We start from the raw sequence: 27,221 nt of genomic DNA on the forward strand, positions 1-27,221 counted from the left end.
CTTGCACCAGCCTGCACTGCTGGGCTGGACTGATAACCTAGAGCTCAGCAGTGAATGTGACCTTCCTGTTGCAGGGTGTCTGTACTGCTTTCTAATATGCCAGGGCCAAATGTGGCTGCCTGAAGACACTTCAGTGGGCCCACTGTAAGGTACACTTTGCTCCTGTCTCTAGGAGAAACTCCCACCCTTGTCATCCTTTCCAGGGATGCCGGGGGAGGGAAGCAGATGGTAACTGTGTATACCCGTTTCTTCCCTTGTATTCTTCCTTTGACAGATAAGAGCACATGTGACTGAAAAGGGAATTCGTGCCAGACATAAGAGAAGTATAATTGGTGTCACACCATGACATTATCCCCCTCATTAGGTTATTTTTGCATTCCATTAACACTGGAGATTACCAAAAGAGGGAAGAAATCAGAAAGCCAGATATTCGAATAAAGACTTTACTTGAACATGCATTTTTAAAAATTTAGCTGAAATTAGCCTCCCTGCCTGCATAAATGCTTTACTCTAAGTGATAAGATTCCTAGGAATATCCCAGGGCTACATTTAGTAGAATTAACTGATAGAAACTGTCGGAATATTATGCTTTAACCATTACCTGAATAAATAAATGCTGGAACATCATAAGATTAAGTTTAATGACTGAGGAGATTTTTGTTGAACATTAGAATATAGACTTAATTTCATGATTTATTAATGATTTTGAGACTTTGGATTGTTGAGGGTATGGAGAATTGATGATTAGGCTCACAATTTCTTTTCCATAGATTTTTCTTTTCCTTATGAATGTTTAAACAACACATTAACTTGGGATCATGTTAGGATGCAAATAAGTGTTCATCGGTGCATTTAGTTAACCTTTCATGATCTTCAAAATATTTTTGTAGGTTATGATATTTTTGTATAAATATTTTAAAGCTGTCTATGCCAGAAGCATATGTATGATTTCTCTCTGTCAAATGGCAGTTCCAGGTGGTGACTAGCAGTTTTAGAGATTTGTATGTTATAGTCAGCCATGGTATAAGTCAAAGAAGTTTTTTTACTGCTTGGTTACCATGTTAACTCAAGTTACCTTTTCTAGTTCCTTGTTCTTCTGTTTGCGTTACACTTTGCCATATTTCTGGTTTTTCCTAGAGAGCGCTAGTTCTCCCCAAATTTGGGAGCATGCCCTTAGAAGTTCATGTGACTTTGCTTTATGCAATTTCTGCTCTATAAAGATGCAAGCACATCACTTTCTCATCAAATATTATTGCCTAATTGGAAGATTATGAGATTTCAGTGGCAACCAAATGCCCCGCAAAATGTTAGCTGTGTATTTAAATGTGTGTTTTTTCATTGGTAATGCAAAAACTACTAATCCTCAATCTAAAGCTATATGGATCTACTTGTTTAAGTTTTGTGTTTATGGGACTATAACCAAATGTCAGTTAAAGCACCTCAAATGTGTCAACCTCAGCTCTGCCTCTTTCTAGCCAGGTGAACTAGGGCAAATAACTGGGCTCTGAGTATCAGTTTCCATAATGGGAAAATGGGGATAATAGTATTTTCATTAGAGGATTATAGTGATAGTGAAGGAGAAAAGTGTAGGAAGTAATCTCACAATATTAGGTCTTCAGTACACGTGGTTTCTCTATGGATAGCTGTATCATTTCATCACTATGTCTCTACAGATGGTCTTTAATTTTATGAGATAAAGTTCAAGTCGATTTAGAATTTGCCTTTCTAAGCAACTTGGGGTTGTATACTACCAACAAAAGTTATTGCAAATATGGGTTGACATAAAAACATAAAAATGTCTGGAACAAAACCAACCTCAGAACAAAGCCTGGAAGTCATATGAGGACACTGCTATCCCTGCCCTTCCCTGAGCTTTTTCTGTCAAGGAATTCCTCCTTCTTTTGTGTTAAGAAAAAAAAACAAAAAACAAAAAACAAAAACCTCATTGGCCCGGCATGGTGGCTCACGCCTGCAATCCCAGCACTTTGGGAGTTCAAGGCAGGCAGATCATTTAAAGTCAGGAGTTCGAGACCAGCCTGGCCAACATGGTGAAACCCCATCTCTACTAAAAATGTAAAAATTAGCTGGGCATGGTGGTGGGCACCTGAAGTCACATCTACTCAGGAGGCTGAGGCAGGAAAATCTCTTGAGCCTGGGAGGTGGAGGTTGCAATGAGCTGAGATTGTGCCACTGTACTCCAGCCTGGGCGACAGGGCAAGACTCTGTCTCGAAACAAACAAAAAAAACCACAAAAAACCACGTCGTTAATATGGAGCACACTCATTAAGAATTTTTAGTAATTCAGAGAGGAATTAGGGTGGGATTAACCGTTGGGGGACATTGTATGAGATTTGTCAAGCAAATTAATCACAAAATCCAGTTTAGAGGCAATGAATGTTTGAATTACCAAAGGAAAAAAAATTTGCGCAGTAGTTCAGAAGGTTTATTTATACAAAAAATTAGATATGCTAATTTTAAAAATGTTAAATTGTATCCTTTTTTATTGGTTCTCATTATACCAATCAACTTTATTGGGGTATCATTTACATACGAGTCACTGTATCCATTTAAATGGACACTTCAGTGATGAACGTGAGAGAATCATACCCTTAAAGCCACCACCACTGTCAAGAGACAGAAAATTTCCATGCCACTCAAGACCCCTTTGACCCCTTCAAAGTCTTCTCTTCCTCATTCATGACCCTAGTCAACCAGTGACCTACTTTACTTACGAGAGATTATTTTATATTTTATAAAATATCATATAAATTGACTTATATAGTATGCACCTTTTGTGTCTGGCTTATTTCACTCATCATTATTTTGACATTCATCCATGTAGCATGTCTCAGTGGTTCATTCCTTTTTATCGCTGAGTAGTATTCCATTATTTTATGAATATTCCTCATGTTTTAAACTTTTGTATTTATAGACACTTGGGTGGTGTCCAGTTGGCGGACTCTATTGAGTGAAGTTGCTGTGAATGTTCACGTACAGGTCTTTGTGTGCATGCGTGTTTGAGTAAAGACCTAGGAGTGGAATGAATGGGTCATATGGTAGATGTTGCGTTCAACTTTTTAATAAACCATCTGACAGTTTTCCAAAGTGGTTGTACCGTTTTGCTTTTTTTTTTTTTTTTTGGCCAGCGGTATGTGTCAGTTCCTGTTGCTCTACATTCTTGCTAGCCCTTGAGATTTTCACTTTTAGCCATTCTAATGGGGTGTAGTGATATCACAGGGTGGTTTTAATTTGCATGTCTCGATGATGAATCATGTTGATCATTTTTTTATGCCCCGATTGGCCACTTGTATATCTTCTTTTATGAAGTGTCTGTTCAGATCTTTCGCTCAATCTTTATTGGATTATCATCACATTCTTGGGTTGAAAGTGTTCTTTATATAGTCCATACTTTGTCAGATACATGTAATATGAATATTTTCTTCCATTTTGTAGCTTGCGTTGCTGTTTTTTTAATGGCACCTTTTAAAAAAATTCATTGAAATATGATTTACATACTACACAATTCACCCATAAAGTGTACAATGAATTTTTTTTTTTTTGAGACGGATTCTCACTCTTTTGCCCAGGCGGAGTGCAATGGCGTGATCTTGGCTCCCTGCAACCTCTGCCTCCCGGGTTCAAGCGATTCTCCTAGCTCAGCCTCCAGAGTAGCTGGGATTGTGGGCACCTGCCACCATGCCCAGCTATTTTTTGTATTTTTTAGTAGAGATGGGGTTTCACCTTGTTGGTCAGGCTGGTCTTGAACTCCTGACCTCAGGTGATCCACCCACCTCAGCTTCCCAAAGTGCTGGGATTACAGGTGTGAGCCACTGTGCCCAGCCCGAAATGTTTTTTGTTATAGCCACAAGGTTATGCATCCATCACTAAAACCTAATTTTAGGACATTTTTGTCCCTCTAAAAGAAACCCTATACTCATTAGCAATCACTGTCAATTCCTCCCTCCCTTAGTCTCTTGCAACTACTTATCTTTGGTCCCTATGGATTTGCCTGTTTTAGACTTTTCATATGAATGGAATTATACAACATGTGATCTTTCGTGACTGGATTCTCTCTCTCAGCTTATTGATTACAAGATTAATCCATATTGTATCATGTATCAGTACTTCATTCCTTTTTATTACCAAATAATATTTTATTATCTGGATATATCACATTTTGTTTCTCTATTTTTCAGTTGATGGACATTTAGGTTGTCTCACTTTTTGGCTAATATGAATAATGATGCAGGCATTTTCATGTACAGCTTCTTTTGTGGACTTGCTTTCATTTCCCTTGGGTATATACCTAGGAGTGAAATTGCCGGGTCGAATGATAGCTCTTTTTTTTTTTTAACATTTTGAGAACTCATCAAACTATTTTCCAAAATGACTGTACCATTTTACAATCCCATGAGCAACGTATGGGGATTCCAACTTCTCTACATCCTTATTAACACTTACTCTCTGTCTTTTTGACGATAGCCATCCTGTGGGTGTGAAGTGGCGTCTCAAGATTTCGGTTTGTATTTTCCTGATAACTAACGATTTTGAACATCTTTTCCCATGTTAGCCACTTACATATCTTCTTTGGAGATATATATATATATATACACGTATACACACACACATATATATATATTAAAATCCTTTATCCTTTGTAAAATTAATTTGTCTTTTATTGTTGTAAGACTGCTTTATATATTTTATATACAAATATCTTACCAGACATGATTTGCAAATGTATTCCCCTATTCTGTAGATTGTCTTTCTACTTTCTTGATAGTTTCATTTACAGCACAAAAGTTTTTTAACTTTGAGTTGGTCTGCTTTATTTTTTCTTTTGTTGCTTATGTTTTTGGTGTTATACTAAGAAGTTATCACCTAATTCTTTTTTTTTTTTTTTTTTTTTAAGATGGAGTCTCAGTCTGTCGCCCAGGCTGGAGTGCAGTGGCGTGATCTTGGCTCACTGCAAGCTGTGCCTCCCCGGTTCATGCCATTCTCCTGCCACAGCCTCCCTAGTAGCTGGGACTACAGGCACCCGCCACCACGCCTGGCTAATTTTTTGTATTTTTAGTAGAGATGGGGTTTCACCATGTTGGCCAGGATGGTCTTGATCTCCTGACCTCGTGATCTGCCTGCCTCAGGCTCCCAAAATGCTGGGATTACAAGCGTGAGCCACCTCGCCGGGCCACTGTCACCTAATTCTTAATGGTACCTTTTGAATAAGGAAAGTTTTAGTGGGGATAATGTTCATTTTTTTTAATGGCTTGTGCTTTTTGTGTCCTGTGTTAAAAGTCTTTACCTATGCAAATAATGTTTTCCTCTGGACATTACATAATTTTAGCGCTTGCTTTCTTTTTTTGAGATGGTGTCTCACTCTGTCGCCGAGGCCTGAGTACAGTGGTGCAATCTCGGCTCACTGCAACCTCTGCCTCCCGGGTTCAAGTGAGTCTCCTGCCTCAGCTTCCCAAGTAGCTGGGATTACAGGCATGCACCACCATGCCTAGATAATTTTTTTGTATTTTTCGTAGAGACAGGGTTTCACCATGTTGGCCAGGCTGGTCCTGAACTCCTGACCTCAAGTGATCCACCCACCTCAGCCTCCCAAAGTGCTGGGATTACAGACGTGAGCCACTGTGCCAGGTCAGCTTTTCTACCTAGGTATATTTTATGATCAATTTCAGGTTAATTTATATATATGTAGTATGAAGTAATGACAATATTCTTTTTTGTTATAGGGCTATCCAGTTTTCAGCATCATTTGTTGTAAGTTCTCCAACTTTAGTTTTTTTATTTATTTATTTTTTCCTTAAAATTGCTTTGGCTATTCTAGAGTATTTGTATTTTCATGTAAGTTTTAGAATAGGCTCGCCTTTTTTTTTTTTTTTTTAGTCAGAGTTTCGCTTTATTGTCCAGGCTCTGATGCAGTGGCACGATATTGGCTCACTGCAACTTCCGCCTCCTGAGTTCAAGCAATTCTTGTGCCTCAGCCTCCTGAGTAGCTGGGATTACAGGTGCCCAGGTCATTTTCTATATTTGAGTACAGGTTTGGTTTCACCATCTTGCCCAGGCTGGTCTCGAATGCCTGAGCTCAGGCAATCCTCCTGTCTCGGCCTCCCAAAGTGCTAAGATTATAGGTGTGAGCCACCGTGCCCGGCTGCCTTTTTTAATGCTTGTGGGAATTTTGTTTGAGCTTACGTTGAATCTGTTTACCAATTTGAGGACAATTGACAGCTTAAAACATGTAGTCTTTTGATTAATAAACGTAAGTGTTTTCATTTTATTTAGGTTTTTTATTGCTCTCAGTGACATTTTATAGTTTTCAGGATGTAGGTCTTCATATACTTGTTCAATTTATTCTGAAGTATTTTTTATTCTATTTTCAATGGATCTTTATTTCATTTTTCCAGTTGCTTGCTGCTAGCATATAAAAATATAATTGATTTTTGTGCATTAGCCTCTGATCTTGCTAAACTCACTTACTAGTTCCAGTGTTGTTTTGTGGATTTCTTACCATTTTCTATCTCAATAATCATGTCATCTGAAATTTACATTAATTCTAGTTAGTCCCTGAAGGAATCCTATTTGGTAAAACTTTGATAGTTTAGTTCTAAGTATTAGGTGTATTTTAATGGCATAATAATATGTCTTAAAATATTTTGTGTTAGACATTTTGAAAATTCAAATTAGCCTCTCTTATTCCCTTTTTGCCTCCATTAGTTATCCAAATGAGTATGAAAAGAAAAAAGCAATGACAGAAAGCCCTGGATATATCAGAATTAACACTACTGGGAAAGTCTGTGGTTTGGTTTGAGGATTTTGTAGCCTGTATTATTTTTGGTTGTTGTATTTTTTGTTTTTGTTTGGCAAGGCTCAGTGGTTTACGCTCCTGAGAATCCATCTGTTTTTCTTTTTTTATTAAATTTTTTTTTCAGTAGTTGGGGTCTCTCTCTGTCACCCAGGCTGGAGGGCACTGGCGTGATCATATATCACTGCAGCCTCCAACTCCTGGGCTCAAGCGATTCTTCCACCTTAGCATCCTGAGTAGCTGGGACTGCAGGCATGTGCCACCATGCCTGGCTAATTACTTTTACTTTTGTAGAGATGGGTCTTGCTGTGTTGTCCAGGCTGATCTCAAACCCCTGACCTCAAGCAATCCTCCCAGTCTCCCAAAGTGTTGGGATATGTGAGCCACTGCTCCTGGCCCCCATCTTTTCTGTCTGGGTCAGCGAGAAAGTGGAAGGAGTTTTTGTTTTTATTTTGTTTTTGTTTGACTAAAGAGCTAAGAAAGTCTTTAGCTTCTAAATATATGAGGAGGATCTAAAACACAACATTTTGGAGGACTGTATTTTACAATGTTTGTGCCTCGGAAAGTTTTAGTTTCCTAGGAAACAGCATCGTGGGCACTGAGATACAACAGGGGATGCTCAGCACCTTAATATTATTACCTGTCTAATTGCTATTTCAATTCTGAGTATTGCAGTAGATTTGTTCCTGTACTGCTGCAGCAAGAGTCTTAATTGTTTCCAGGAGTCTATATTTAAATTTTATTTGGGTTTTTGGAAAAATGCTTTTTTTTTTTTTTTTTTTTCCAGAATTCTGTTTTTGGAACATTCTGCTTTAGATAGTAGGAAGTCATTATGACATAGGGAGAAGTGATAGATGGAAAGTCAGTTCGTTTGGAATTTATTTCTCATCTGACTTGACTTGTAGAATATTAATCCAGGGTCAGGCGCGGTGGCTCACGCCTATAATCCCAGCACTTTGGGAGGCTGAGGCGGGTGGATCACGAGGTCAGGAGTTCAAGACTAGCCTGGCCAAGATGGTGAAACCCCGTCTCTACTAAAAATACAAAAATTAGCTCGGTGTGGTGGCAGGTGCCTGTAATCCCAGCTACTCAGGAGGCTGAGGCAGGGAATTGCTTAAACCTGGGAGGTGGAGGTTGCAGTAAGCTGAGATCACACCACTGCACTCCAGCCTGGGCGACAGAGCGAGACTCCATCTCAAAAAAAAAAAAAAGAACATTAGTCCATATATTCGGAGATGAGAAAGGACACTGCCTCAACTCCTCCCCCTTTACAACTGTAACAACTTAGGAAGTAAAATAAACTTCAGGCTGATACAATGCAAAGGATAAATCAGAAATATTTTTAAAAAGAAATAGATTATATTGCTGTGGAATAAGAACATATTTCCAGTAAGACTTCTATTTCCATATGTGGGTAACTCCTCAATTTGTATCTCCAGCCTGGAGCCCTGTCCAGAACTCTAAGCTTGTATATCCAACTGTCTTCTCAGCAGTTCCACTTGGCCAGGTAATAAGCATCACTCACATACCAGATCCAAAATAAACTCTTGAATTTTCCACAAAATCTGCTTCTCCTGCTGTCTATCTCATCTTAGCAAATGGCAACTCCATTCTTCCAGTTGCCCAGGCCAAAAATCTGGAGTCATCCTTGACTTATCCTTTTCTCTTATACCCAACAATCCCATCCCTTGGCAAATCCTGTGGCCACCAGCTTCAGAATTTACAACAAACACAACCACTTTTCCTCGTCTCTATACCTACCACTCTTTTCCAAACCACCATATAAAACATCTTTCTTCCCCCAATCCTACCCCACTGTGCTGTTCTTTTTTAGTGTGTTAGCCAGATCTTATCACGCCTTTGTTGAAAAACTCCCATTGGCTTCTCATCTTTGAGTCAAAGACAAAGTCATTATGGTGGCCTCCAGGGACCTATGTGTCCTGGCTTCTGGAAACCTCTCTGACTTCCTGTCCCACCTTTCTTTCGTTCAGCTGCAGCCTGTCTGGCTTCCTTGCAATTCCTCAAACATACCAGGCCAGTACTGCCACAGGGCCCTTGTTTCTGATATTCTTTCTGCTGGAATCACTTATCTTTTTTTATGTTTTGTTTGTTTGTTTGTTTGTTTGTTTGTTTTGAGAAGGAGTTTTGCTCTTGTTGCCCAGGCTGGAGTGCAATGGCGCGATCTCGGCTCACCGCAACCTCTGCCTCCCGGGTTCAAGCGATTCTCCTGTCTCAGCCTCCTGAGTAGCTGGGATTACAGGCACCTGCCACTACGCCCGGCTAATTTTTGGTGTTTTTAGTAGAGACAGGGTTTCACCGTGTTGGCCTGGCTGGTCTCTAATTCCTGACCTCAGGTGATCCTCTTGCCTCTGCCTCCCAAAGTGCTGGGATTACAGGCGTTAGCCACCACGCCCAGCCAGAATCACTTATCTTAATGCTATCATGGAATAACGGAAATATGAGAATTTCTGCCAAATGTCACCTGTTCACTGACATATACCCCAAGCTCTCCTGTATAAAATAGCAACTCCCGCCACCACCTCGTGACACACATACATTAATTCCTTATCCCCCTCCCCAACTTTCTTTCTCTCTATAGCACTTGTCACCATCAGAAAAGTTGTCTCTGCCTGTTGTCTGCTGGAACAGTGCTTTCACGTTATGCTAGGCGCTTAACAAATGCTTAACTGATATGATCACCTAGGAATGTAATAATGGTTAACATATTTCTTTACTCATTTAGTCCTTACAATAAACTCAGGAGTTACTGTAATCCCAGTTTTCAATGAGGAACCTGAGCAGAGAGGTTGGATCATTTACCCAAATCAGTGAGCAACCCAGTGTATGCCCTTGACCAGCCTAATATGATACACTGATAGCATTTTCTAGGAAAAAAGGAACCTTGTAGGTACCATTAATGTGAATAGTTCAGTTTACCTGGAAAATGTTATTCACTATGATTCAAGAAGTATTTAAAAAGCAGAGCTCACCAGAAAATATCCTATATTTTGTGGTGGTTTGTGAGGGGGAGTAAAGTTTACTCAGCAGTATCACAGGAATTCACTAGAACAATCTTGTTCCATTTACTACAATCATTATGTTTATTTCTTATATAATTTTTTACCAATGTTGTGAGTTTTTTACCAGTGTTGTGATTTTTTACCAGTGTTGTGATTTCCTGCTGAGCTTGAAAAGCTAAGGACAAAACACCCATTCTTTAAAGAATATTAATTTGGTTCCTGGTACCCCCAAGGCATGAAAATAGATCAGCTTCCAAGAGAAAATATGGTCTCTGTACTCTGTTGTCTTGTGCAGTAAGCTGTTTGCACAGTTCCCTGTTTGTGGGGGTCACCGCTGTTAGCTGTCGTGTGGATATTGTATTCATAATTCATAGTCTGTGTTCCCAGAAACAGTTTTAATTAGAACACAAATTATGATTCCCAATAGAAAGCCTTCTGTAAGTAGCCAAGCATAATAACGAAGAAAAAAATGTTTCCGAATATGACACCTTAATATATTTATATATAAATTACTAAAATCTTATCTTTGTTCACAGCAGATACTAATTGAACACCTAACAGGCCTGTGGTTTCTGCTGTTCAGCATTGCGGGGGTGGGAAGGGGCCTGGGGGATACAGACAAGACACAATCGATGCTCCTCAGTAGTGCTCCTTATAGAGAGGAGAGATTATAACCCTCGGAGGTTGCTTTCGTGAGGACAGTGCAGGGCACTCTGGGAGGAGACACCTTAAATGGAGGGTGATTAAGAGTCAGCCAGATGGAGGTGCTGCCACGAGATAGGTAGCTGGGCTCCAGGCAGAAGGGCAGGTACAACTAGAAGGGTCAGGGAGCCTGGGAGGGAAGAAGAGTCTGTGAGGGGCTCAGTCTATGAGGGGCTTTGTCTGAGAGGAGGGCTGAGTCTATGAGGGACTTTGTAAGGAGAGCTCAGTCTGTGAGGGTTTGGTCTGTGAGGGATTTAATCCATGAGTGGTTTTGTCCCGTAGGAGTTCAGTCTGGCTGGGGTCAGTGGTAATGTGACATCTTGGTGGGAGTTATGGCTGGAGATGCCAGCAGAAGCTAACTCAATACCTCTGGTTGCTACTGCTGCTGCTTTGTCCTTCTCCGGACTAACGATTGAATACGCTTTGTTCTTTATTTTTTCTGCCACTGGAAAACCTGCTGATACATAAAAGATTTAGAGAGTTAAGAAGATAAAGAAAAAAAAAGGCATAATCTGGAGCCAGTCTTACTAGGTTCAACTGTATGAAGTTGCCAGTACATAATCATGTTTTTCAAGGTCTTCTTTTTTAATGTAAGCATTTATAGCTATAAATTTTCCTCTTAGCACTGCTTTTGTAGCATTCCGTACATTTTGGTATGTTGTGTTTTTATTTATCTTAAGATATTTTCCCTTGTGATTTCTTCTTTGACCCAGTGGTTGTTTAATAGTATGTTAATTTCTGTCTGTCCCTGAATTGTTTAGTTTTCCTTCTACAGTTGATTTCTAGTTTCCTTTTATTGTGATTGGAAAGATACTTTGTATGATTTCAGTCTTTTAAATTTTATTGACACTATTTTGTGGCCTAACATATGGTCTACCCTGGAGAATATTCCACACGAACTTGAGAACAATGTGTATTTTCCTGTTGTTGGATGAAGTGCTCTGCATATATCTGTTAGGTCCAGTTGTTCTCCAGTGTCATGCAGGTCTTCTGCTTCCTCATTGGTCTTATATTTGGTTGTTCCATCCATTATTGAAAGTGGGGTATTGAAGTCTTGTAGAGCTATTTCTCCCTTCAGTTCTGTTGATGTCTGCTTCATATATTTTGGAGCGCCAGTGTTTGGTGCATGTATGGTTATATTTGTTACGTCTACTTGGTGAATTAACACTTTTATCATTATATAATATCCTTCCTTGTCTCTTATAACAGTTTTTGACTTTTTATAATCATGTTTTTAATCCAATAATTTTTTTTTGAGACGGAGTCTCACACTGTCACCCAGGCTGCATCTTGGCTTGCTGCAACCTCCGCCTCCCAGGTTCGAGTGATTCTCCTGCCTCAGACTCTCGAGTAGCTGAGATTACAAGCATGCACCATCATGCCCAGCTAATTTTTGTATTTTTAGTAGAGACAGGGTTTCACCATGTTGGCCAGGTTAGTCTCGAACTGCTGACCTCGTGATCTGCCTGCCTCAGTCTCCCAAAGTGCTGGGATTACAGATGTGAGCCACCGCACCCGGTCCAATAATTTTTGACTTAAACATTTTCACACTACTTTTCTAAATACCATCTTACGCATTTTAGCCAATATGAGTGACAGTCAACATCTTTCATCAAATATCTAATAAGTTCTTTAAGTATGTACAGTTTAAAAATTCCATACATTATATGAACAATTGTAACCTTTTTGAAAAGTTAGATCTGGTTGCTAATACTCAAATTTAAGAAGTCATAGAAAGTACATTAAGAGTCTGTTCATCCTTAGAATATAAAGCATCAATTTCAGAAACTATCCGTTTATTTACTTATACATTTATTTGATTTAAGGATATATGTAATGTCACAAAGTCAGTAAGATGGGGCTAGTAAAATATATTAAAAAAATACGGATAGTATCACCATGGACTTCATTGCTTCTGACTCCCTAGTAGATGAAAACTTGGGGCTTATAAAAAGAGCACCTACGCACTAATAAATTTCAGGTTATATCAGATTAGGCATTCTAGTTTGAGATGTGCTTGAGTTGCATTTCTGTTTGATGACTTATTAAAGAAACAGCACTCTGCCCCAACCAAACTAATTTCCTCATGCCCTGCAAATGCAGTGTATCCATTCCTGCTTTGGGTTTTCTCTCATGTCTCCCAATTTCCATAATGCTCCTTCTACTCCTTTCAGTCATCTAGAATCTCTCTTTTCTTTTGCAGCACCACAACGGACTAAATCCCTCATAATCCGACCCAGGCTTCTGAATACCCATCTGCCTGGAGCACAGTCCCGCCCAGCACCCGGGCATATCCCCCTGGCTAATTCTTCATCATCCTCTCCTCAAGGGTGTCTGCTCCACCAGGGCTTTCCCTGTGATACCAAAGCATGCTGCATAATCCCCAAGGAAAGCAATCATTGCGAGTTACAGTGGCTCCTCTCTAAAATGTAAGCTACACATCCTCTCTCATCCCAGAAGCCCCAGCCACAGAAATTTTCTCTTTCCTAAAATTCTGTAACATCTTAAATCTGTACTAATCATTATGCATCATCATATTCATTCATTCACTCAACAAGTATTTATGGAGTCCCCACCATGGGAGAGATGAGGCTAGAGGTGTAAACTTCCTAGTGTTCCCGTTTGGAAGATTTTTGCCAGGCACCTGGAAAGAGATTTGGGGGAGATCTTGCAGAGTTTATATAGGAAATTAATTTAGGAATGTTGTTAATTGGTAAGAGCATTGAATGGACTGGAGTAGAGAGCCACAGAGTCTAGGCTTCCATTTGCCTCTCATGAGGTCTATGATAGCTCAGCGCCTGGTCTCTCTGGGTCTACCCAAAAAGTAGAGGGTTTTTAGTTGTTGTTTGTTTGTTTTAAATAGGCCTAAGGTTTCAGGTCTAAAATTCTGTGGTCTCGTGTTGTTGTTGTCCCCATTTTCTGAGTGTTAATCTCCATGAAACAAGCACAGATGTTAGAAATCCAGTTGTGTTTGCTGTTTGCTAGCAAAGTCTGTTTCCTGAGATGATATTTCCAAAACCGGATCTCATCTCTTTGAATCCTTGGAGGTTTATGAATAACGCATGTTGGTGATGATGCTGGCATGGCAGCCCCAATGAATGTATGAAATTTGATGTTTCCCACGAGGAAGAAGGGGAGTGGCTGGGATTATTGAAAGGCTCTCTGGTTCTGGGTTTGAAGGAGGCATTTAGAATTCTGCTAGATCCCCTTTTGCTACATCCGGATGATTAATTTTACATCTTAAATCCTTGCTCGTGATTGCTTGCACCCAGGAATTCAAGGTTACAGTGAGCTATGATGGCACCACTTCATTCCAGCCTGGGTGACAGAGTGAGACCGTGTCTCAAAAAAAAAAAAAAAAAAAAAAAATCTTCACTCCACTGTGGCTCAGGCCTCATGCTCTGTTCCTGGCCTGCCTTCCTTGTTTCTGCCCCTCCTGACCTCTGACCACTTAACTTTCTTACATTGACGGCTTTGGTGGTCGACTCATAGATTTCAGCTCCTTCCCCAGCTCTGCAGCCAGGAGGATCACTATGTCAGTGTCCACAGGACAACCCACATCATAACCTCCTGTGTCCTTGACCATTTTCTCTCCTAAAACTCCGTGGTTAAGCAGCACAGCCCCACGGCCACACTCTAGAGTGGTGTTCCCCAGAGCTGCTACGGCTCTATCATCCTGATCGCCACCACTCCGTGTCTGCCCTCAGCCTTGTTGACAACAACCCCTTAATTTCTTATTTTGATGCTTGTTCTCTGATGCTTTGAGAACTGCTAGTGCCTGCCCCAATCCTGGGCTTCCCTATCTAGCCAAATCCCTTCCAGCCTCCCCATGATCACTCTCCTGCTGGCATGGTTCCTTCTTTGCCTGCTGCATTCACTCTGCAGATGCAACACCTGACCGCAGCGCAGCTGCCTGCAGCCTCTGCTCCTGCAGCAGGGCTGCTGGGTCCCGTGGAGGAAACCACATTGTCAGATGAGTGGCAGCTGCTGAAAACTGAATGAAATGAAATCTCAGCCCATTCCTCAGCACCATTCTGCTCTCTTCTGCTGTAATCCTAGTTAGATGTTCTTTTCTCTTTTATTTCATTTATTCCAAATATTTATTATGCATTCTAAGCTAACTGCCCCATAGTCTTTGAAGAAGTACACTGGAAGTCAGTTTAGGCAGACTAACATGGTATCAAACTTATTTGTAAACAAATACCCCATATTTTGGTATGTTGGTTAAAAAACAGTTGGAAATCTTTAATCAAAGTATTCAGCAAATTAAATGCCCCAAACAGTACATTTTGAAGTTTGTAGCAAATAGTAATTATTGAAAACAAAACTTGAAATATATTCCTACAAAAGAAAGAAAGAAAACAAATTAAATGATGAGAGCTTAAATGATGTATAAGAGTTAGTTGGCTGGGTGCGGTGGCTCACGCCTGTAATCCCAGCACTTTGGGAGGCCCAGGTGGGTGGATCATGAGGTCAGGAGATCGAGACCATCCTGGCTAACACGGTGAAACCCCGTCTCTACTAAAAAATACAAAACATTAGGCAGGCGTGGTGGTGGGTGCCTGTAGTCCCAACTACTCAGGAGGCTGAGGCAGGAGAATGGCGTGAACCCGGGAGGCGGAGCTTGCAGTGAGCCGAGATCGCGTCACTGCACTCCAGCCTGGGCGACAGAGTGAGACTCCACCTCAAAAACAAAACAAAACAAAAAAAAGTTAGTTTTGACATTCTGTGATTGTGTCTTCTGGAAAGTGTCTTTGTGGCGTCCCTATTTTTAATTGGATAATTTTATATCTGTACAGCAATGGAAGGAGATTGAAAAGGCTGATTATTTTGCAGTATCCAAATTTGGGGAAATATTAAATCATTAATTGGAGAAGGTTTATGTTATAAAATTATTTACTTGTCAAAAGGTAACAAAATAATCATACCTATAAAAATATTTTGAAGGCTGAACTGCTTATATACTTGGATTAAAAATTTACAATTCAGAATTTGCTCATTTAGCAAGATTTGCTGTGAATATAGATATTGCAGCAGTTGTAGAGAGAGTATTTTCCAAGTTAAAAATATTATGATCAGTAGAAAAGAATCAATTGAAGAAGGTGTGGACAATTTAAAACTTAGTAATCATCAAATGCAACTTTGAAGAAGACTGAAGACTGTTTTATAAAAAAATAAAAATAATACATGTTAAAAAATGAATTTCCCAGATACGGGTTTAGAAACATATAAATTAAAAATTTGGCCAAAACTAACTATTCTGCTTATGTTATTTTCTGATATTTACTTAGTCAACACAAAGAAGTTAAAATTTTTTTTGCTTTAACAGAAAGTTATTTTAATCTTTGGAAAATTTCTATTTTTAAAAATAGTGATTAAGTAAGATTCTTTTTTTTTTTTGGAGATGGAGTGTCTCTGTCTCCTAGGCTGGAATGCAGTGGTGCAATCTCAGCTCACTGCAACCTCTGCCTCCCAGGTTCAGGCGATTCTCCTGCCTCAGCCTCCCGAGTAGCTGGGATTACAGGTGCATGCCACCTCACCCAGCTAATTTTTTTTTTTTTTTGAGATGGAGTCTCACTTTGTTGCCCAGGCTGGAGTGCGGTGGCGTGATCTCAGCTCACCACAACCTCCGCCTCCCCAGTTGAAGTGTTTCTCTTGCCTCAGCCTCCCGAGTAGCTGGGACTACAGGTGCGCGCCACCACGCCCAGCTGATTTTTGTATTTTTAGTAGAGATGGGTTTTCGCCATATTGGCCAAGCTGGTCTCAAACTCCTGACTTAGGTGATTCGCCCTCCTTGGTCTACCAAAGTGCTAGGATTACAGGCGTAAGCCACTGCACCTGGCCATAAAATTCTTTTTATAAGCCTACCAATATGATAAAAACCAATTTATCAATTCATAAATTAAAATTTTAGATATATGGTGCTAACTTCAGTGGCACTTTTTACTCTCAAGATGGACCGATGGATAATGTTACACTTGTTCTGTGATAGCCCTTCCTGTCTTTTTTCACTGTGCTCCTTATGTGGTTTTTATCATGATTTATTTTGCTCTCATTTAGTCTGTCTCTTCTGACTATGAGCTTCTTGAAAACAGGATCATTGTTTTAGTAATTTCGCATCCTTAAGGCCGAAGATGCACAATGCCTGGTACATAATAGGTTCATAATAAATTATGAAGTAAGTGAATTTAGGAATCCAGGGGTGTGTGTGTGTGTGTGTGTGTGTGTGTGTGTGTGTGTGTGTGTAACATGGACTAATCTATAAGTACAATTTTTAAATTCAACATTATACTTTTATTTTCATCAACCCCTCCAATAACCACTTATTCAGACCCCTAGTGACTAAGCAAATGAGACTGAAAACATTTCAGGGCAACTAGACATGTTATTTTTCACTCATCATAGATGCATGAGTGCACTCTGAAAATGATGAGGTTTCATTGCATACAAATGTGACATTTAATGTCGTTAAAACATACAAATTAGGCCATAAGGAATAGCAAAAATTAAGGACAGGGTATTTCTTGTCTTTGAGAGTAGTGATGTGTACAGACATCACTAGTATACACTTGCTGCAGAGCCCAGCGGCCAGTTTGTGCTGCTTAAGACAAGTCAGAGAGGCCTGTGTGCAGGGACCCGGTTGCAGTGGTGTTTTCTAATAGTTAGCATTTTAAGAAGCTAACATTCTTCCTGGAACAGAGGAGAACTTTGAGTTTTGTGACATTGAGAACTTTGACGTTTTCTGTGGATGGATCAGTGATATCCAACGGCGTCTCTGTAGGGTCAGATGTGCTAAGAAAGGAGAGAAACTGTGTTGGGTCAGAGAAAGGGGTGTCTCGGAAGTAGCCACAACCAGGATATTTTCTGCTGAATTATGCCAAGTCGTTTGGAAGAAAAGGCTCCAGGTATTTTAGGTTATAAGCCCTTGGTTAGGCTCCTCAAAGAAGATAACTAATTTAAAAAAAATGTATTCCTCAATATAGTAGAAGATGGTCAATTCATGGTCTGAATACTAAAAGGCATCCAAATCATGGGACTGTTTTAACATAATTTTTAAGCGATCACTTATTTTTTAAAACATCACAGTATGAATTGAACAAGTTCCTATAGCCGTGGTTGGTAAAGACAATGTGACTGGTCAGCTTCTTGTGTAAATATATATTATACATCCCTATTTGTAATTCTTGTAATGAAAAGAAAAAACTAAGAGAATATATTCAGAAGATGTTGGGAGTTTGACCAATTTTTTTTTTTTTTATCATCGTGCTATTTATTTAGTGTCAAGATCTTTAAACTCTAGAAACAAAGTTTACTGTATAAAACAGGCAAACATTTATCCAGGGTGGTTCATATATAATGCTCCAACTAGAATTGGAGGAGAACAGCTGCCTCCTGAGAGTTCAACAAGGTCTGTAAGTAAATAATGTTTTTCAAAGGTTCCTAAAGAGTTAAGCCTTGTTTTCCAAAGGTCTTTAACAACAGCCATTACTGGCTGGGCGCGGTGGCTCACGCCAACACTTTGGGAGGCCGAGGTGGGTGAATCATTTGAGGTCAAGAGTTCGAGACCAGTATGGCCAACATGGTGAAACCCCGTCTCTACTAAAAATACGAAAATTAGCCAGGCTTGGTGGTGCATGCCTGTAGTCCCAGCTACTCGGGAGGCTGAGGCAGGAGAAACACTTGAACCGGAGAGGCGGAGGTTGCAGTGAGCCGAGATCATGCCACTGCACTCCAGTCTGGGCGACAGAACGAGACTGTGTCTCAAAAACGAACAAACAAAAGCAATAGTCATTACTAACTCTGCTGTACTAGAACCTTTAGTGACCTTTAGTTGTAGATAAGTGTTAGAACCGTTTGGAAACACCAGATATATCTGAGTTTCTGCATCTTTTACAAGGACTCAGTACTGATGACTGTGCTTCTCAGGTTCAGAAGAGCCACCAGGACTCAATAATAGCTACAGTATTAAGTTGGGTCAAAGATATGCCTTCCTAAGAAGTACGACTTGCTTAACCAGTAGGAAATTGACCCCAGCCCTTTATAAAGAGCCTGGGCTGTTCATCATCTGTTTCCAGGAATAGTTCTCCAGCTGCTGAATTATGCATATTTTTATTCAGAAAAGTCACCCTAGGCCTTCTCGCTGGTGATTCACTGTCTCCCTGTTCTCAATCATCCTGGGCTGGAGAGATTGAGAGAGAAAGGATGGCATTTTCGAGTGGAAACAAGTCATGGAAGATGAAGGACTGGCGAGCGCCTAGAGACAGACTCTCACTTTCAGAACAGATGAGTGGGCAGTCATGGGAATTTTCGGCTCTTCGGGAAAGTTGTGCCGGAGATTATGAGGATTAGGTGGGACTTCTCTGCCTTTTCTGCTCTGCCCTTCAAGTACATCTTACTTTGTTCCAGCACTTCCAGACTACAGCTGCCCCCTCTGCTATGGCCCAGAGAGCTGATACATTCACTGTGTAGATAAAGACACACAGTTTTCTGGATTAGAATCACAGTGGCTACAGTGAGAGCCTTGAAATGTACACCTACCAGCTGGAACAGCAGGGGTTCATTTTCTTTCTAAGGCTCTTTGCTGCTCACTTTAGCCTGTTTGGAAGTTAACATTGTTCACACATTGACAGTCGCATCATCTATGCCATATACATATTTAGGAATATGCCCTGGATGAGGTTACTTTGTATGTGTTGATATGGAACGATTGCGAAGATATGATGTTAATGAATAAGTACCATGCATGATGTTGTAGTAGTACATACTTTTTATTTATCTATTTATTTATTTGGAGATGGAGTTTCGCTCCTGTTGCCCAGACTAGAGTGCAATGGTGCGATCTCGGCTCACTGCAGCCTCCGCCTCCCAAGTTCAAGCGATTCTCTTACCTCAGTGTCCCAAGTAGCTGGGATTACAGGCACGCACCACCACGTCCAGCTAATTTTTTGTTATTTTTATTAGAGACAGGGTTTCACCATGTTGGTCGGGCTGGTCTGGAACTCCTGACCTCAAATGATCCACCCACCTCGGCCTCCCAAAGTGCTGGGATTACAGGCATTAGCCACAACACCTGGCCATATATACTTTTATTTATGGCTTAAAACAGAGTTATATAGAAACATATCTGCTTATTTGTACAGGAAGTGTCCGGAGGAATATATAGAAAACTGCTAGGCTTAATTCTCAGAGGGAAGATTGGGTGTTTGGAGTGGGAAGCAAACATTTTTTACCGTATACACTTGTACTATTTGAATTTTTTACCATATTAAAAAAGATTAAACAGGCTCTATTTGTACTTCTTCCCATGGCTTTAAGGCTTAATTATAAAAATCACTTCCCAGATCCATAAAAACCTTTAGTTCCCTCTAGCAGACTGGATCTTTGACTACCAACCTCAAATAGTAATTATTTTCATACCACCAATAATTCTCACAGCAGTGAGAGTCAGTTATCAATATGACAAAAAAATTCATTTTTCTGGTGCAATCAGAGCATAAAATCTTCCTCTGTAGAGAGATATGATTGAGAGAAGGAGGTAGGTACAAGGATGTGTAATATACTTGAAATAGGAAGAGACCTGAAGTGGTCCACTCTCAGAACATATTCATTTTTAATATCAGCCTTCGTACTGAGCCCTTAATGACTTGGGTCTTTAATTATCTCACTGAACAATTTATGTTGATTCAGGACCAGCTATTCTCTTTGATTTATTGATACTATGCTCAGAAAAAAAAAATTACACAGCATGTTTTGACAAAGTGCCTTTTAACACAATGCCTCCTGCGTTGTGCCCCAAAACCATGTGCCAGAAATTTTTTACATCTGTTTTCTCCCTACTGGGTTTTACATTTGTAGTAGCTGAAAAGGTGCAGTTTGATTCCCGTTACGACTTTAATATATGATTGTGGAATCTCTGTGAGCTGACGAGCTCCTAATTTTGTTGTAATGTGAAGTGGCTGATGGATGGGCTTGATTGGCGTCTAAATTCTAACTAAATTATATTCTCACATGATCAAATCTTGAAACCAAAGGCACATGATCAAATCATTAAACCAAAGGCATATGTACAGCTCAGAAGTGTCCAAGACAAAGGGTGGAAGGCATCACACTAGGACAGGAGGCATCATTTGCCCCAGTGCAAACAAGAGAGCCATGACTGAAAGCAAAGCCAGATCTCTCACTTCCGGAGACAAATCAAAAAGAGGGGATGCTGAAGTTCACAGCTGTTGCAGGCTACAGTGTCAGGAATTTTCCTTCCCATTGACGAGCTCTAAGGCTGTAATAGATTGTGCTTTCTTGCCAGTATACCTCCTGTTCCTTCCTCCCAAGGTTCTCAAGGTCTCAGGAACATCTTGACTCATAAGCCCAAGAACAGCGTGTTTCAGTGATCGATAGTCTTTGAGTATAGCCATAAATACAACTGATTAATGATCTGTATGTCTGATGTAGGTGTTAAGGTTAGTTGAAAACAATCGCTGCCTACTAAAAATGGGCATGGCACAAAGCAGGAGGGAATTAAGGTGAATGAAGTATCCATTTAATGCCGGCTCTGCTGACAAAGTATTTCATGTTCTGATTTGTTTAGTAAGGTTAGGCAATATCCTTGTGACATGTGTCATTACCTTTTCCAGTCTACCCTTTAAGGACCTATTTAGTTCTTTCTCGGCCTGAAGTCTCTCCTGGGTACTGGGTGAATACGTGGCTTATGGTTACACCTGTGGGGCTGGGTTGGCAAAACTCTGCTTAGTGTGAATGACTGAATCTTAGTGTCGTAGCATCTGGAACATAGTTCTGCTTTCATCCCCAAAAAACTAAATCATTTATTGAAATATGATTAAATACAAACCAATCTAATTACTAACTTCTATTTAGCCTCTGGAAAAAAGGTACATATAGGAGAGAAAGATTTAAAGAATTACAAACAGATCAATAGAATTTGGGGCCTTAATTTTACCAGTTTTTTTTTCTTGCCATGTTTGCAGAGAAAACTCCTTCTGAACCCTAAGATCCACAAAGGAGGTCGCGACGTTGTGCAGATCCTTCAAGGGCCTAGAATTCCTTTAATTTCCAAAACCCTGGCAGCACTAGTTTAGCCTCAGATGTCTCTAAAATGAGTTACATTCTTTTATTTTTTATTTTTTTTTGTGACAGAGTTTCGCTCTTGTCGCCCAGGCTGGAGTGCAATGGCGCGATCTCAGCTCATCGCAACCTCTGCCTGCTGGTTTCAAGAGATTCTCCTGCCTTAGCCTCCTGAGTAGTTGAGATTACAGGTGCCCTCCACCATGCCCGACTCATTTTTGTATTTTAGTAGAGCCAGGGTTTCACCATGTTGGTCAGGCTGATCTTGAATTCCTGACCTCAGGAGATCCACCTGCCTCGGCCTCCCAAAGTGCCGGGATTACAGGCGTGAGCCACCACGCCCAGCCCATTCTTTCAGATTTTCGAGAAGGTGATTCAGGCTTCTGAGGGAGAAAATATTAAGTTCTCTTCTCTTCAGTCCCATAGAATGCTTAGCAGCGGGAGGATGGTGTTCTACCCATTGCCTTCCTGCTTCATACAACTTGGACTAAACTGAAAGGAAGGACATGATGCTCACTCTGTTGGGGTGACTCTCTGTTGTCTCAGGAGGTTTCCCTAAGCAACCAGCTTGGGGAACCAGCTTTAGTCATTTACTCAGTTCTCTCCTCCTGCCCACCCCTGCTCTTTCAAGCAGAGCTGAAACGATATTAATTGGTTAAGTATACTCATTAACTAAACAAACTATACTCTTTAGTAACCTATTTCGCCTGTTAGTAGTTTGACCGCCTGCTTCATAAAGAAGTCATGTTTCTCTCTCACCCTCATCCCACATTTAAAATGCATTTGAACAGAAAACTCAGGTAAAAGTACCCATGAAGTGGTTTTCTCACAAGAGTAGATATTAAGAATTGGTTTGAACTTGCCGGGCGTGGTGGTGACACCTGTAATCCCAGCACTTTGGGAGGCCGAGGCGGGCGGATCACCTGAGGTCAGGAGTTCGAGACCAGCCTGACCAACGTGGTGAAACCCCATCTCTACTAAAAATACAAAATTAGCCAGGCCTGGTAGTGCATGCCTGTAATCCCAGCTACTCGGGAGGCTAAGGCAGGAGAATCGCTTGAACCCAGGAGGTGGAGGTTGCGTTGAGCCAAGATCGTACCATTGTAGTCCAGCCTGGGCGACAGGGCGAGACTCCACCTCAAAAAAAAGAAAAAAAAAAGAAAAAAAGAAAAAAAAGAAATGGTTTGAACTGAGCCTGCTGTTTATAATTTAAAATGTCTTTATATTCAGCTTATTATTAAGTGGGGGGAAAATGAGGTCTATGTTGGGTGAATTCATTTTTATGGTTCATTCTGGTTTGGAGTTCAACCTTTGATTGAAAGGTTTATACAAAGTAAACAAGACATTAACATACGGAGGGCTGTCACGTACAGAGATCGTCGGTGCTGGCAAATATTTATGTTGTTTTGTGACTTGGTGTTGACAGTAGCACTGTCCTGTGACCTGAGTACCGCCTCGTGCTCTGTGGCTGTGGCTGGTCGTTTCTCTTCCATCTCCGTGTGGACCTGATAGCTTCACTCAGGCCTTGTGTTGAATGCCTGTCTCACATGACTGTAGACCTGCTGACCCAGAGAACTGCCAGAAATATGTGTAGCCACCATTTATGGAGTACTTCCTGTGCCAGCCCTTGTTCCATATACTGTGTCTTGACTCATTTCATATCTCAGTATCTATTATGGAGGTTGTTAATAAAAGACCATGAGATTTGTGGAGGAAGAGTTATTTTCTATAAGAACAGTCTGTAGATTGGAGAGACGCAGCCTCCAGTGTAAAACAGAAGCACAGCCTGTAGAAGGGAGGGCGAAGCTGTTATTTATGCCTTACGAGACCTGTCTTATGTACGTATTTAGTAGATTTGGGAGAAATCTATGAATATTTATGAGGGAGGTCAAGTGCCTGTGTAGTAGATAAACATATATGTAACACACATCTCATGTTCACTTTGAGGCTGTGTTTTAGCCTCACAGTGAGGTAGAATTTAGCTCCTATGTCAAAAGATGAACTGCAGACGCACAGTTTGTGTGCAGTCTCTCTAAGCTGGCTGAAACTGGCCTAAGGTCTGCGACTGTTTATGAGGAAAGATTGTTTATAACGCCATGAGGCCAGTCCTCTGAGTTGTTGCAGGACTGCATGGTGCGGGGGTGAGGGTCATGGGGATTGGGAGAGCTGGTGTCAGGCACTTGGGGGCAGTTGGGAAAGTTTTCACTGTACTTGTTTTGACGATGTTTTTTAGTAGCTGGTTTCTGTTTGATTACAGAAAAGAAAGCCTTGTGGCACTTAGTAACACAGAATATGTGACCAACCCCTCACCCTGTTATGGCCACAGGGTGTTATTTTTCATGTGTCATTTTAGCCACAGGGAGCCCTTTCTCTCTGTTGACTGGGGGCATCGTTTCACAAAGTCAACTCAAGTCAGAGATGACAGGTCAACACCATAGTTCCATAATGCAAACAATCACACCTGCGTGGCTGAACCATGAATCCCTGAAACAGCAAAGAGGGTATCTGGAAACTTGTTCTTTCTTTCCCTCAACTTACTGAAGACTGACTGTAAAGGGATGCTTGCAACTGAAGAAAGGCTGGGGTAGGTGAGCTTTCTAGAAATTGGACTGCTGCATGAAATAGTAGGAAATAGGAAGGCAGCCTCCAATGTCGGTATCAACTGGCACTTGTTCATGGGGAGGGAAACTCTGTGGACAAGAGAGGTTGGATATCTGCTACAGGGCTGAAATTTTATATATATATATATATATATATATTTTTTTTTTTTTTTTTTTTTTTTTTTTTTTGAGTCAGAGTCTCGCTCTGTCGCCCAGGCTGAATTGCAATGGTGCGATCTCAGCTCACTGCAACCTCTGCCTCCGGGATTCAAGGAATTCTCCTGCCTCAGCCTCCCAAGTAGCTGGGATTACAGGTGCCCGCCAGCACGTCCAGCTCATATTTTTTGTATTTTTAGTAGAGACAGGGTTTCACCATATTGGCCAGGCTGGTCTCTTGGCTAGGCTGGTCTTGAACTCCTGGCCTTGTGATCCGCCCGCCTTGGCCTCCCAACGTGCTGGGATTACAAGCATGAGCCACCGCATCTGCTCCTGTATATTTTAATATGCAATATATGTGGTGCATCCCCTCTGTGAATAAAGTGAAGAGGAGGAGGGGGAGAAAGCCTTGAATAACCAGCCAACACTTACATGTAAATTTATGTGTAATTTGCATTACATTTATGTGCATGTTATTACTTGTAAATTACATCCTATGGTATAAATGTTGAGGTGGCCAGCAACAATGAAGGCAAGTGATACTGATTCTTCTGCAGCTGTGGGACCACCTCTGACCTTCCTGTCTAGCCCACTTTGGCTTTTATGACTGACAGAGTTTAATGATGTCAGGTTTGATTCCGAAGAGAGACGGTACAGACCTGGCAGCTTCTGTTTTGCTCATGATTTTTTTTAAAGGTAAAATTATTTAAGCCAAATGGTTGAATTGTTTTTCTGTAGCGCAAAGGGCTGTATTAAGAGCACTTGTTTGATTTCACACAGCAGGCATTGGATGGCGCCTTCATAGTTGATTTCAGCTGCAAAATTAGCCTATTGAATAATCTGGTCATAGAATGTCACCTGCTTCTTCTGTTGTGCTATTGATGCAAGACAAATAAGACAAAGGAAAGAGTTCAGAAATAGATGCTCCTTCTCAATTACACAAGAATACACACATATACACACTTTGGTATATGTTAGGGAAAATATTTCAGGCCAGTAGGAAAGGTAGATTGTTTAATAAATAGTGCAAGTAATTTAGGGAAAACAGATGTTTATCTTGCTTTTTCATACAAAAAGATGTACCTAAGATTTAACTATAAAATAATAAAATATGAAATGTCATAACATTGTTTATTATATGGAGTTGCAAAACCCTTTCTAAGCATGAAGTAAACTGAGAAGCCATAAACAATAATGTTGGTAACCTTGACTTCATACAAATAAAATAAAAAACTTCTTCATAGCCAAAACAATTTAAAAATAAAGGGAAACAAGATATACGTTGCAAAAACATTTAACTGACCAAGTGTTCCTTTTTATTTTCATTAAAGTGTTCTTTACAAATCAGTAAGGAAAGTATAAGGTATTTAAGTAGGAAAGTCAGACAAAGGACATAAACAATTCCCAGGAAAGAAATTCATTGATTCTCTGACCACACAAAGATGGAGCGTCTTCTAATGTTGTAGGTAATAGGAATTAGCAGTGAATAAGGCAGGCAGGGATCCTGTTTGAAGGAGCTGTGATGGCAAATTTTAGGTGAAAATGTGGCTGAGGTATGGTGCCTACTTGTTGGGTCAAACACTAGGCTAGATGCTGCTGTGATGAACATTTCAATCAGTAGACTTTGAGTAAAGCAGATCATCCTCTATAATGTGGGTGGGCCTAATCCTATCAGTTGAGGTCTTAAGAGCAAAGACTAGCTGGGCTTGGTGGCTCACACCTGTAATCCCAGCACTTTGGGAGGCCAAGGCGGGCAGGTCACTTGAGGTCAGGAGTTCAAGACTAGCCTGGCCAACATGGTGAAACCCCGTCTCTATTAAAAATACAAAAGATTAGCCGGGCATGGTGGCGTGCGCCTGTAGTCTAAGCTACTTGGGAGGCTGAGGCAGGAGAATTGCTTGAACACGGTAGGCAGAGGTTGCAGTGAGCTGAGATTGCACCACTGCACTCCAGCCTGGGCAACAGAGCGAGACTCCATCTCTAAAAAAAGAACAAAGACTGAGGTTTTCCCAAAGAAGACAGAATTTGGCCTCCAGCGTGGGCAATGTAGCGAAACCCCACCTCTACAAAAAATACCAAAAAAAAAAAAAAAAAACCCAAGCAAACAAAAAAAAGCCTAGGTGGACATGGTGAGGGGGGCCTCAGGAGGCTGAGGTGGGAGGATCATCTGAGCATGGGTGTCGAGGCTGCAGTGAGCTATAATTGTACCACTGCACTCCAAGCAGTGACAAGGGGTGAGACCCTGGCCCCTGCTAAAAAAGAAACTCTGCCTGAGTTTCCAGCCTACCTGGCCCGCTCTGTTGATTTCATACACAAAACTGTAATATTTCCAGCCTGCTGGCTTATCCTAGAGGTCTTGGACTTGACAGCCCTCACAAATGTGTGAGCCAATTCCTCAAAATAAATCCTCGATTCACTTAGGCTCAGGAATTGGAGGGTACGGTGAACTAAGATTGCACCATGGCACTCCAGCATGGGTGACAGAGCAAGACCCTGTTTCTAAATATATATATTATATATTATATATATAAAATATATATAATATATAATATATATAAAATATATAATATATAATATATTATATATAATATATATAAAATATATAATATATATAAAATATATATAATATATATATAATATATATATTATATATAAAATATATATTATATATAAAATACAAATATATATAAAAATATATAATATATAAAATAAAAAATAAATATATAAAAAAATATATAATATATAAAATATACAATATAACATATAAAATATATATTATATATAACATATAAAATATATATTATATATAACATATAAAATATATAATATATAACATATAAAATATATATGATATAT

At 40.3% G+C, this 27,221-nt stretch overlaps 1 protein-coding gene across 8 annotated transcripts in view; it reads left to right on the top strand.

Annotated features, from left to right (window-relative positions):
• Positions 1 to 27,221, top strand: part of CAMK1D (calcium/calmodulin dependent protein kinase ID) — a 486,590-nt gene that overhangs the window by 319,262 nt on the left and 140,107 nt on the right. The window lies entirely within an intron of this gene.

This window comes from Pan troglodytes, chromosome 8 (assembly GCF_028858775.2).
Source record: "Pan troglodytes isolate AG18354 chromosome 8, NHGRI_mPanTro3-v2.0_pri, whole genome shotgun sequence".
NCBI classification, from domain to species: Eukaryota; Metazoa; Chordata; class Mammalia; order Primates; family Hominidae; genus Pan; species Pan troglodytes.